The following is a 13,995-nucleotide window of genomic DNA, read 5'->3' as shown; positions in this document are numbered from 1 at the left end:
GTGAACTACTTACTGTGAGGATGAAATTAAATCGGAAAAAAATAAAATAAGATCTAAATTATTTTATATACGAGTCCACAATACTTTTTAAAAAAGAGACAAAATTAAGGCATACCTTGGTCGAGATATTATCTCCGTCCAAAGATGGAGCTGTGCAAGTTGTAGATATTATCTCTACTATTTCTTTCAACCCTTTTTCCACAGCTATGTACATTGGTGTTTTGCCTTCATAGTTTTGAGCATGTGCATCATTAGGGTCGGCCTCCACTAATAGCTTAGCAATTGCTACGTTTCCTTCCATGACTGCTGCGTGTAGGGCAGTGTCATTACCATAATCACCTTGCCTAAGAAAAACTTGAAATGTAGTTTCTGGAAACTGTCGTCTAGCTGCTTCAATGATGACCTTAGCCACTTCAGTATGTCCGCCATATGTAGCCAAGTGAAGTGCAGTATGTTTTTTATAGTAAGCTTGTTCAAAAGATATTTGTTTGCAAACTCCTTCAAAATGAATCGCACACGTTCTGTCTTTCCATTTTGGGATTCAATGTGAAGCAACGTTTCATCATTTTCCTTGCGTATATAAACTTGCATCTTTAACTTAGCCGTGGCATCAGCATCACCAGCAATGGCAGCATCATACAAAACATCTAATTGATCCATAATTATATCTTAATTATATGTATATTAGCTATATATGTGTAATCCCTTGGTTGATTGAAGAAATTATTTGCAAGTGCTAGTTATTCAACAGCACTCATCTTTATATACAGATGAAGGCTTGATGTACATTAAAATTATAAACACATTAAAGTCTCTCACATTAAATTATACAGTTAACCAGACCCATTTATATCCACATCCACATGCTACATCATGGGCCAGGTATGTAGACAAGGACGTCTGAATAAACAATACTCCCTCTGTTTTTTAATATACGACGTTTGACTTTTTTGCACACATATTTAGGAGGGTTGACCACATTGCTAGAATTATTATTTTTAAGAAATTCTTTTATTAATAAAAATATGAGATAAAAACTTTTATTCACAAAAAGAATTTTTCAAAAAAAATTATTTTAACTATATGTTCAAACCTCCTAAACATGTGTGCCACGTAGCTAGACCTGTTTACCACAGCACTTTCTAATCTAGATCCAAGTGGAAGAAACTAGCATATAAGTTTTAATAAACAATAGTTACTTAATTATCTAACACACAACAAAAGTCACCTTAATGAAGTAGTCTACAACTATCATCATCTCTAACAGCTGCATACTTATAATTATCTAGTGTGTAATGTCAGTGAAGTGATCCAAATTTACACCCAAACAAGTGGAATATTTTATAACACAACACTAATATCAACAAAAATTATAATGATAAACAAAGTACTGGCATATTCATAAAGAAGATTAACCTACAACCTGGAGTTACAAGTATGCAGCTGTGAAAGATGATGATTATAGAATCCGTAATTAAGGAAAGTTATATGTAGACAGGTAAATAATTAAGTAACATAAAATGATTCAACTGATTGAAAAAAAGGTTCTAAGGAGGCAAAGTCTTAAATTTTTGGAAGAACTAGCAAAGCAAAAATTATAACTATATATTACCTAAAAGAGAAAGATCTATATAGGGAATCGACATGAAGAAAGATATAGATAAACGATTTAGAGGTATGTACTTTGACTGATCATATTATTAGCCAGGTTATGGTATCAACGAAGAGTATATACTGCAATTCATTTAACTAGAAGCAAACCAAAATCACTGTGAAGTACTGAACAGAACTGAAGTATGGATTTTGAACTATGTTAACCATATTTGATATATACATGTCCATCATGCAATAACAGTTTGCTATGTGTTACAAGTTTATGCATGATAAAAATTACGCCTAATTAGTTCATTTGAGGCACCCTCTCATAAGAAGCATTGAACTCCCATTTTCCACCTGAGGGAATACTATCTAAAGATGAACAATGGTTTTATACAATTCATATTGATCAAATGCTCTGAAGCCACAAATACTTTTAATGTTCGTCTATAGTATCTGCAAGACAACAGGTTCTGCAAAAAAAACATACAGATAAACTACTGCCTTGTTCATTCAAATTACGAAACTCAAATCATATTTGTAACTCACAAGTTCTGAGAGTGCACACTGGCAATCAAACATACTTGGACATTTCGTTTGCAGGGTCATATAACAGCATCTATTACCAAAAGAATGTAGTTTCTACAGCAAATTAATCAATATTTAGACATCGGCATAAATGTCAAAGTCATCCAAATATATCAAGTCACTCACTACAAAAATGACTCAATTTAGTCATGAATTTGAAAATTTGTATCAAATTAGCCAATTAAAAAGTATGAATTAGTAGTCATTACCAGATGATCTTCTTGATAAAAATTTCAACTTAGTCAGTAAGTTCAGAGTGATCAAATTGATATATTTATACGAAACCAGTGATGTCTTTTTTCGGTCCATATGACTGAAACAACCTATTTTGGGTCCGTATAATAGAAACAATGTATTTTTGACCTTGATAAAGGAATGATCTCGATTAGTGAATAAAATATTTTGACATCGAAAGTATTCATTTATCAAGTTTTAACTGATAGGACCATACCTGGTACTCTTTATAGTGAGAATCTCATTAATCCAATAACTTTCATCAAATAGGTTCCAGATGCCGAGTTCCTTGTACTCGAATATGCTGCGACGATTATAACCATCAGGCAAGAAAAGTGTGAATAATTTTCCACTATGTTCGTGAAATTGTGGAAATTGTGTGCGATCAAAGAGGTATTTGAGTTAAAAGAGAAGAAAAGAAAAGATTCGATAATTAAGTTTTTGAAAAAAAAGTAGAAATATGTTTTAAAAAATAAATATAATTAGGGAGGTGATCTATGAACACTCTCAATTTATAGGGGGCACACTCTTTTTTATAATTAAAAATCAAAATATTTTTAAATATAAAATTAAATTTAAAATTTTCTTATGAACAATAGTTAGATAATTTTGTCTCAATTTCATTTAATAGTGTGCACATATCATCTTCCTATAATTATTACTATAATTATTTTTCTTTCTCAAATTATCCCTTTTAGAGAAAAATAAACTCATTTTTAACTTTTCTTTCTTTTCTTAAAATATTTTTGGAACACGCTATAGAAAATAAATTAGCACGAATCTTTCCTTTCCTCCTCTGAATTTAAGCAACATTGTGTTCCTTTTAAGGAGAAAGAGAAAGATTGAACACAATTTCAATCGAAAGTTCAATAGATATTTCTCCTCTCATTCTCCTTCATATTCATATTATTCAATTGGGAATTTATTGTTCATTGTCCGTAGTGTTTCCCTTCTTCTTGCTCAATTTCTTTGTCTAATTTTTTGTTAAATCGCAGCATAAACAATCAAGCTGGAAGACCCCGCTATGTTTGTGAGATTTTTTGTATGTATAGTAGTTGACTTTCCTAATTTTTGACCTGAAGTTTGACTGTGGTAGCCTTATTTATCATTTTGGTGTAAATAATGTTTCAAATTGTGATTTTTGAAAATTGAAACCCTATATATCTTCTCATAACGAACAATCGTGTAACGTTTTTGTTTTTTTTTTCTAAAACCTAAAACGTGACTTCGTTGCACGTTATCATTGATTTTTTTTATTTTTTAAAAGTGGAAAAACTTTACTTAAAATTGTGTTTTGGTTCCTAACAATACATCATGTACCACTTTATCTAACTTTATACACATATAATTTTTTTAATAAAAATTATTTTTAACCTCAAATAAAAAATTATTAATTTCTAAAATAATAAAAAAATATTTAAATTATTTCTAAAACCCAAAAGGGGATTGGTGAACTCTAAAATGTTAAAAATTATTAAAATTAAGTTACACTTTTAAATTTAAAATTGTTTAATTTAAAATTTACATTTTTGGTTCCTAGCCTAAATCGGTATAATATTTATTATTTTTTTTTAATATTTCTAAAACCAAAAAGGGGATTGGTGAACCCCAAATGTTAAAAATTGTTAAATTTCGATATAATCTTAAATTTTAAAAATATTAAATAAAAAGGTATATCGAAAAACGTAACATTAAGTGATGTTTCCGGACCCTTAAATGATACAACAAAAACAGCCCAAATAAAAAAAAGAAAAAAAAACATAAAATGTTAGATGATCTAACATTTTACCATTAAAAAGTAAACAAGAGTAGCAAAACGGTATTTCGTGTACCGTTTTTACTGAAATAGTGACATTTTGGTCCATCTATCAAGTTCGACTAATATCAACTATACGTGTAGTGTAGCGATTTGGGGGAATAATATCGGCACCTTGATTTCAGCCGATTTCTGGAACACTGATCAAAATTAAGAATCCAACTTTTATGTATTAGAGCAAATCCAACAGTGTCTTAGTTGGTTCTTCATAAATATTATAAAATAATGAATATTAGTGATTTAAGACTTTATTTATATTTCAAATCTAACAGTAATCCATATAATGTATTAACTCCTTATCAGTATTATGATAATCAAAATATATTTGGAAAGAGATTGACAAGAAAGAGAAAGTAAGTGGATGTTTTGGTATATATGAGCTATAACTTTAAGAGCGTGAAAGAAAATAAAGAAGGTAAAATAAATTTTTCATGATTTGAGAAATCACTAGGAGTCTGTTGGAGTTGAAATTTCACCCATCTTCTTAATATTTTGAGTTGAGATCTTGCTAAACTTGCTCTTAAGTATTAAGGGTTATTTGCTTCGAATAGTGGTTTTGGTTGAGATAATGAACCGGATTAAGATGATACAGAGTTGAAATATTATTTGTTGAAATATCATTTGTTGAGTGCGGGAATGAAATATGTTTGATTTAAAATATTTTTTAATTCATTAATTTGAAATATTATTTTAATTATTAATTTTATAAATTTTTGGTTCATAAGTTTATTTTTTTTATTAAACATTAATATTTAGTTATTTTAATAGGATTGCAATACTAGATATAAAATTGATTTCTCGTAATTCTCCCTCGTACCCACCTTCTCCTTGAATATCAAAACTCATATATTAGGAGTTTGAGAAATGGGTATGAAGAAATTAAATTCTGAACCATATGCAAAAGAAATGTGTATAGTTTCAGAGAAAATTATACTTATTCGTTGTTGGGTGAAAAACCTAAATAACCATTTTTAAATAACAATCGCCCAAAATACCCATCATAATTTTAAGCTCTCCACAATACCCACCAGATACTCCATTTTCAGTGGAGTATTAATTTGATACTCCACTAACATAGAAGTATTTCCCAATGGAGTATCATGCCTGATACTCCTTTATAAGTGGAGTATCGGCCCATATATTCATTTGTCAGGGGAGTATTATCTAAAATTCTAAAATTATTAAATTTTACCTTTATTCATTTTTTAAATATTTTTAAACCCAGATGAGAAATTGCTAAATCATAAAATTTTAAAATTTTGAAAAATGGTACATGTTTAAATAATAAAATATTAAATAAATATTTAAATTTTCAAAAAAATAATAATGTTCCAATGACGGTGGAGTATCATGCTTGATACTCTACTGGAAAATGAGTATCAGGACTGATACTCCACTGACAGAGTACTATCAACCATGATACTCTATTGACAAAAGAGTATCATCCTAATACTACACTGTAAGTGGCGTATCATCCTGCTGGAGTATCTGTTGGGTAATTGGAGCAAGTGCACCGTGGCCTAACTCGTCAGGTGGAAGAGAGAGAGACAAGCAGAGCAACTACACACGCATTGGAGAGGAAAGAAAAGCTTGGGCAGGTCCTGAAAGAGATGTGTCCTAAGTCCAATCATGTATGATGATTTAGGAATAACTTTTATGTAATCTGTTTTGATTTCATTGATATTAATAAAAGACTTGTTTTGGTTTTATTGCGGGCTTTATCTATTTAAGTGTTTAAATAAGATATACCATAGTTTAGAGTAAAGCTTTTTATGGATTATGATGAGATCATAATAATGAGACCTAAAAGATGATAACTCTAAACTTAAATATTTCCTGGTCGTAGGATTACTAACTGGTAATTAGTAATCCGCAAAGATCGGTACATACTATGCTTGCTTCATTATGAAGGATGTTTGTTCTCATAGACATTTGTGTGGTGACACTATAGCTAGTATGTAGGTGCTTATTATAGAATAAGTTCACTGAACATGACTCACACAGCTGAACAACTGATGGAGTTCACTCACGTGTCAGCAGTTGTTCACATAGTGATAGTTGTACAAGTATCCTTAGACTTGAGGTCATCATAGTCATTTTGTGTACACTGAACTATGCTTTGGTTTAGTTCTTAGTCTCCAGGGACAATTATAAGGGCTCTACTGGGTATAGGAATTTGTACACGAAGATAGTGTATGATCAATAAAATGATCTACCCCTTCCAGTGAAGGAAGAGAATGTTCAATGCTGATCCACTTATGTTAGTTCAGGAATCTCTGGCCAGAGTGAATGGAATTAGAAAGGAGTTTCTAATTTACATTAAATAGAACTAAGCATAGTGAATGGGAAAGCAAATGATTAAATAAGATAGGCTTGACACAAGTTTCATGCCTTGTATTTAATCGTGACATTGCAGGGTAGAAGGAATTGATTGTACGGTAACTACTCACTGAATAGGTTCTTGGTATTCTAAGCAGTGAATTCGTATTATCCGGATAGTCGCGATATGCTGAGAAGTATCACTCACGATGTAGAATAAATATGATTAATTTATTAATTAATCAAATTTAATGAATTAGAGAATTTATATAAATAATGATAAAATAGTTTTATTATTATTTATTTCTATTACCGGCTTAATATTGAACCTACAGGGTCACATCATAAAAGAGAATGATTTAATGGTGGAGGAATTAATTAATAATGACTGGTAATTATTTATTTGTGAAATAAATAAATAATTAGCAGATTTAATAATTGATTAAATGAGATTTAATTAATTCTTAATATTATTAATTAGGAATTTAATTTTAGAAATTAAATTAAGTGAGAGAATTATTTTTCTAAAGTGTTAAGAAAAGGGATTAATGATTAAAAGATTTTTTAATTATTAGTTAATTGGTTAATAAGAATAATCAATTAAAGGGTTAATAATAATAATATTTTATGGAAAATTTTCAGCTGAAAATTTTGCCTATAAATATACTATTATAAAACCTATTTGCCTAAACCCAAATAAAAACCCTAATTTTAAAGTAGATTTAGAGGGAGGCAACTAATTCTCTCAACCTCTTCCTCCTCCATTACATTGATCTCTTGGTGGATACCGGTGGAGTGCTTCACACTTGAGGATCAGCTGCTAGAGATCTCCGCTCATCGTTCTTGGATCACTATTAAAGACCTCCATATTTCCAATAACGTAAAGTTTCTTAAGGTAAACATACTGAACTACGAATTAAATATTATTTTTCGCATGGATCTTGCGGAGGGTTTCTTTTTTTTTTTTTAGATTTAAATTTACGTTTTCGTTGCGTTTATGTGCTAAAAACCCTTCAATGACATCAAAGCTACTTGTAAAAAGTTTTTAATTCGTTTATTTGTTTAACTGTTTTCGATATATGAGCATGTACGTGATTCGCCATGATTTGATGTTGATATAATATGCTTATATATGTATGGTTTTGAATATATGATATTCATGTGAGTTGTATAATCATAAGATGATTATGTAATCTGTATATATACTGATATATACATGATTTATATTTGTTCTAATTATGAGAATTATATTAGATAGGGATTCTGAATTGGCTGCTGCAGATTTGCTGAAATCTGGGTCTGGTATCCGATTTACGCAAACGAATACCCTATTACATAGGTAAACGAGCGTCTGAACAAAACTGATAGCTAAAGCTATCAACGACTCATCTGTAAGGCGTTTAACGTCGTTTACTGCCCGTAAACAGTGATTCTTGTTTTTCTGATTTGATTCTGATTTTTCTGATTTTTGTCATATTTTTTTTATGATTAGATCATGGATAATATGATATGTTAAGATCAGATTATGTGTTTTAACATGCTTTTATGTGTTGTATGAGCATGGTGGATGGTTATGACCTTTCGACCGTAGTGTAATGGTTTTGGTTTTGGTTTTAAATACGACTTGCATGTCGTCAATCCTTGTAATCATAAATCTCGAATGTAACTCGAGTTATTCTTGTAAGTTCATTAGATTAGTTCTACTTTCAATCATGTAATGTAATTGAAAACTCAAGAAGGCTATCTAATGAAGGTGATACAAAGAAGAAGACGAGGCATACAAGAAGTCTAAACAAAGAAGAAGACTTATGTAATAAGTAGTTATATTTATTTCCATCACCATATTGGATTGACCTTGATCTTTATCATGAGCTTGATAAAGATCACATAGGATGGGGCCATAACCAAACACATTTACTTTATTGCACTTTACATTTACTTGTTTATTTAATTTTATATATGAGATATTTAATTTACAGATTTACTATATTCGTTATGTCTTCTGCACTATCACTCCGGAGTATACTAGATGCTCACAAGTTGACTGGTCCTAATTTTGCTGACTGGCTTCGAAACTTGAGAATTGTTCTCAGGGTTGAGAAGCTGGAATATGTGCTTGACTCACCGAAGCCTACTGAACCTGCTAGCGATGCACATAATAATAAACATGTTGTGTATCGTAAGTGGATAGATGATGCAAATGTTGCTTAATGCCTCATGCTAGCTTCCATGAACATTGAGCTACAGAAGCAACATGAGCATATGGATGCTCACACTATCCTTATGCATCTACAAGAGTTGTATGATGTGGCAGGGAGGACAGCTCGATATGAGATATCGAAGGAACTGTTCTGTTGTAGGATGTCTGAGGGATCATCTGTGGATGACCATGTACTTAAGATGATCAATTTGATTGAACGTCTTGGACAACTTGGTTTTGCCATGGATGATGAGCTGAGCCAAGACTTGGTCTTGCAATCACTTCCGAGTTCGTTCTCGCAGTTTGTTGTGAACTTTCACATGAATAAGCTGGATGTCAGCCTGCCTGAACTCCACAACATGTTGAAGACTGCGGAATCAAATTTTCCCCCTAAGAAGAGTTCTGTTCTTCTAATTGGTGAAGGTTCCAATCCTAAGAAAATGAAGAAGAACCCTTCCAAGAAGAAGAAAGTAGGTGAGAAAAAACCGGTTCCACCAAAAGCTGAAGACCCCAAGAGCAAAGCTGTTTGCTTTCACTGTAACACGGTGGGGCACTGGAAGAGGAACTGCAAGGTTTACCTTGCAGAATTGAAGAAGAAGAAGGGTAGTGAGACTACCGCTTCTGATTCAGGTATGTTCATGATCGAAGTTAATATGTCACTAAGTCAAATTTCTACTTGGGTATTAGATACCGCCTGTGGTTCTCATATTTGCAATTCGTTGCAGGGATAATATGATTAGATCATGGATAATATGATATGTTAAGATCAGATTATGTGTTTTAACATGCTTTTATGTGTTGTATGAGCATGGTGGATGGTTATGACCTTTCGACCGTAGTGTAATGGTTTTGGTTTTGGTTTTAAATACGACTTGCATGTCGTCAATCCTTGTAATCATAAATCTCGAATGTAACTCGAGTTATTCTTGTAAGTTCATTAAATTAGTTCTACTTTCAATCATGTAATGTAATTGAAAACTCAAGAAGGCTATCTAATGAAGGTGATACAAAGAAGAAGACGAGGCATACAAGAAGTCTAAACAAAGAAGAAGACTTATGTAATAAGTAGTTGTATTTATTTCCATCACCATATTGGATTGACCTTGATCTTTATCATAAGCTTGATAAAGATCACATAGGATGGGGCCATAACCAAACACATTTACTTTATTGCACTTTACATTTACTTGTTTATTTAATTTTATATATGAGATATTTAATTTACAGATTTACTATATTCGTTATGTCTTCTGCACTATCACTCCGGAGTATACTAGATGCTCACAAGTTGACTGGTCCTAATTTTGCTGACTGGCTTCGAAACTTGAGAATTGTTCTCAGGGTTGAGAAGCTGGAATATGTGCTTGACTCACCTAAGCCTACTGAACCTGCTAGCGATGCACATAATGATAAACATGTTGTGTATCGTAAGTGGATAGATGATGCAAATGTTGCTTAATGCCTCATGCTAGCTTCCATGAACATTGAGCTACAGAAGCAACATGAGCATATGGATGCTCACACTATCCTTATGCATCTACAAGAGTTGTATGATGTGGTAGGGAAGATAGCTCGATATGAGATATCGAAGGAACTGTTCTGTTGTAGGATGTCTGAGGGATCATCTGTGGATGACCATGTACTTAAGATGATCAATTTGATTGAACGCCTTGGACAACTTGGTTTTGCCATGGATGAGGAGCTGAGCCAAGACTTGGTCTTGCAATCACTTCCGAGTTCGTTCTCGCAGTTTGTTGTGAACTTTCACATGAATAAGCTAGATGTCAGCCTGCCTGAACTCCACAACATGTTGAAGACTGCGGAATCAAATTTTCCCCCTAAGAAGAGTTCTGTTCTTCTAATTGGTGAAGGTTCCAATACTAAGAAAATGAAGAAGAACCCTTCCAAGAAGAAGAAAGTAGGTGAGAAAAAACCGGTTCCACCAAAAGCTGAAGACCCCAAGAGCAAAGCTGTTTGCTTTCACTGTAGCACGGTGGGGCACTGGAAGAGGAACTGCAAGGTTTACCTTGCAGAATTGAAGAAGAAGAAGGGTAGTGAGACTACCGCTTCTGATTCAGGTATGTTCATGATCGAAATTAATATGTCACTAAGTCAAATTTCTACTTGGGTATTAGATACCGCCTGTGGTTCTGATATTTGCAATTCGTTGCAGGGACTAAGGAGAAGTAGGACTCTTGAAGAAGAGGAGGTGATTCTACGGATGGGAAATGGAGCAAGAGTTGCTGCTGAAGCTGTAGGATCATTTCATTTACATATGCCTACGGGCAAGACTATTGTTCTAAATAATTATTATTTTGTTCCCTCGATTGTGAGGAATATTATTTCTATCCCATATTAGACTTGGCTGGATTTTCGTTTGTTATTCAGAATAATAAATGTTGAATTTTTAGAGATAACGTTCTTTATGGAAGTGGTATTTTAAACAATGGTCTGTATGTATGTGACGTAGAGCATAATTTACTACAAATTGAACATACTAATAAAAGAAAAAGGGATGATAAAAATCTCACTTTCTTATCGCACTGCGGACTTGGTCATATTAGTGAAAATAGACTGCGAACATTGCATAAGGAAGGGTTACTTGACCCCTTTGATTTTGAATCATATCCTACATGCGAGTCTTGTCTATTGGGTAAAATGACCAAATCTCTATTTAGTGGACATGGAGAGAGGGATGCAGATTTGCTAGGATTGGTACACACAGATGTATGTGGACCAATGTCTATGCAAGCCATGGGTGGATTTTCATACTTCATTGCTTTCATAGATGATCGATCTAGATTCAGATATGTGTATTTGATAAAACACAAGTCTGAAGCCTTTGAAAAGTTCAAAGAATATAAGTATGAAGTGGAGAAACAAACCAAACATAGTATTATAACTCTTCGATCAGATCGAGGTGGTGAATACTTGAATGGAGAGTTTCTAGCTTATCTCAAAGAAAATGGTATAACCTCCCAGTGGACTCCTCCATATACTCCACAGTTGAATGGGGTATCTGAAAGGAGAAATTGAACTTTGTTAGACATGGTTCGGTCCATGATGAGCTATGTGAATCTTCCAGTATTCTTGTGGGGTTATGCATTAGAAACCTCAGCATATTTACTGAATAAGGTGCCTTCCAAATCTGTTCCTCAAACTCCATATGAGATATGGAAAGAAAGGAAACCGAGTCTTAAACTTGTTAAGATTTGGGGATGTCCAGCTTATGTCAAAAAAGTTGACCCAGATAAGCTGGAATCTCGATCTGTAAAATGTAATTTTGTGGGATATCCTAAAGAGATTTTAGGGTATTAATTTTACACCGATCATCGGGTGTTTGTCTCCAAACATGCTACCTTCTTGGAAAAGCAGTTTATCCTTGAAGGAAACAGTGGGAGCAAAATTGAACTTGATGAAGTTCAAGAAGCATAAACTACTACGGATCAAGTGGAAACACCTTTTCAGACTGAACAACCTTCTGTGGAACAGCCCATTCGTAGGTCAGGGAGAGTGTCTCTCCAACCTGAGAGGTATTATGGCCTTGTCATTGAGAATGACAATGAGTTGTCAATCATTGATGATGACGATCCTGTGACCTATAATGAGGCTATGAGTAGTGTTGACTCAGAGAAATGGCATAGTGCCATGAAATCCGAAATGGAATCTATGTATACCAATCAAGTATGGACTCTGGTTGAGGCGCCTGAAGGTATTAAGCCTATTGGGTGCAAGTGGGTATACAAAAGAAAGATTGGATCAGATGGGCATGTGGAGACCTATAAGGCCAGGCTCGTGGCAAAAGGATTGAGACAAAGGCAAGGGATTTACTTTGATGAAACTTTTTTGCCTGTAGCCCTGTTAAAATTAATTCGGATTTTGCTTGCGATTGCTGCTTACTACGACTATGAGATCTGGCAAATGGACGTGAAAACGACCTTCCTCAATGGGAAACTTGAAGAGGAAGTGTATATGACACAGCCAGAGGGTTTTCTTTCCAAGGGAAATGAACACCTAGTGTGTAAGCTGCTGCGAACCATATATGGTTTAAAGCAAGCTTCTTGTAGATGGAACATCCGTTTTGATGAGACAATCAAAGAGTTTGGTTTTATCAAAAACATAGATGAACCATGTGTCTAAAAAAAGGTTAGTGGGAGCGCGGTAACATTTCTTGTATTTTATTGAAAGAGGAGACGCAAGAGAGTTGACACACAAAACAACGTAGCAGACCCACTCACAAAGACACTTTCTCAAAGTCACTTTGATCGTCATAAAGACAAGATGGGTATTAGATACCAGAGTGTAGAGTGGGCAATTTGGTACACGACACGTGAACACGGCACGAAACGATACGAAAAATACGGATATGGGTTTTAATTTTTGGTACACGAAAACACGAATGTACACGAACACGAAATTACACGATAGATTTAGTGTCAGATATGGGTTTCAATTTAGGTACACGAAAGTACATGAAATTACACGAGATAAATATATTTATAAATTAATATATATAACATATGCATATATTTATGTATATAATATAAATATAATATAAATATTTACAAGTTTTTATAGAATACTATGTAAAAATATATATATTTATATATACACTCTCCATATTTCATTAAATTATACATTAAAATAGATTTTTTTATATATTATATGTATATAAATATTATATTAATTTTTTATTTAATATACACGAAAAGTACACGGAAAATACACGACACGATTCGAATCGGATATGGGTTTCACATATGGGTACACGAAATCATTTTGGGTCGGAATGGGTTTCATGTTTACGTACACGAAATACGAAATTACACGATACGAAAGTACACGACACGACCCGATTGCCCGCTCTACCAGAGTGATTGGCTTTAGTACAAGTGGGAGATTGAAAGAGATGTGTCCTAAGTCCAATCATGTATGATGATTTAGGAATAACTTTTATGTAATATGTTTTGATTTCATTGATATTAATAAAAGACTTGTTTTGGTTTTATTGCGGGCTTTATCTATTTAAGTGTTTAAATAAGATATACCAAAGTTTAGAGTAAAGCTTTTTATGGATTATGATGAGATCATAATAATGAGACCTAAAAGATGATAACTCTAAACTTAAATATTTCATGGTCGTAGGATTACTAACTAGTAATTAGTAATCCACAAAGATCGGTACATACTATGCTTGCTTCATTATAAAGGATGTCTGTTCTCATAGACATTTGTGTGGTGA

Source organism: Apium graveolens, chromosome 11 (assembly GCF_009905375.1).
Source record: "Apium graveolens cultivar Ventura chromosome 11, ASM990537v1, whole genome shotgun sequence".
In the NCBI taxonomy this organism is placed as follows: domain Eukaryota; kingdom Viridiplantae; phylum Streptophyta; class Magnoliopsida; order Apiales; family Apiaceae; genus Apium; species Apium graveolens.
Note: the sequence above shows the minus strand (reverse complement) of the source record.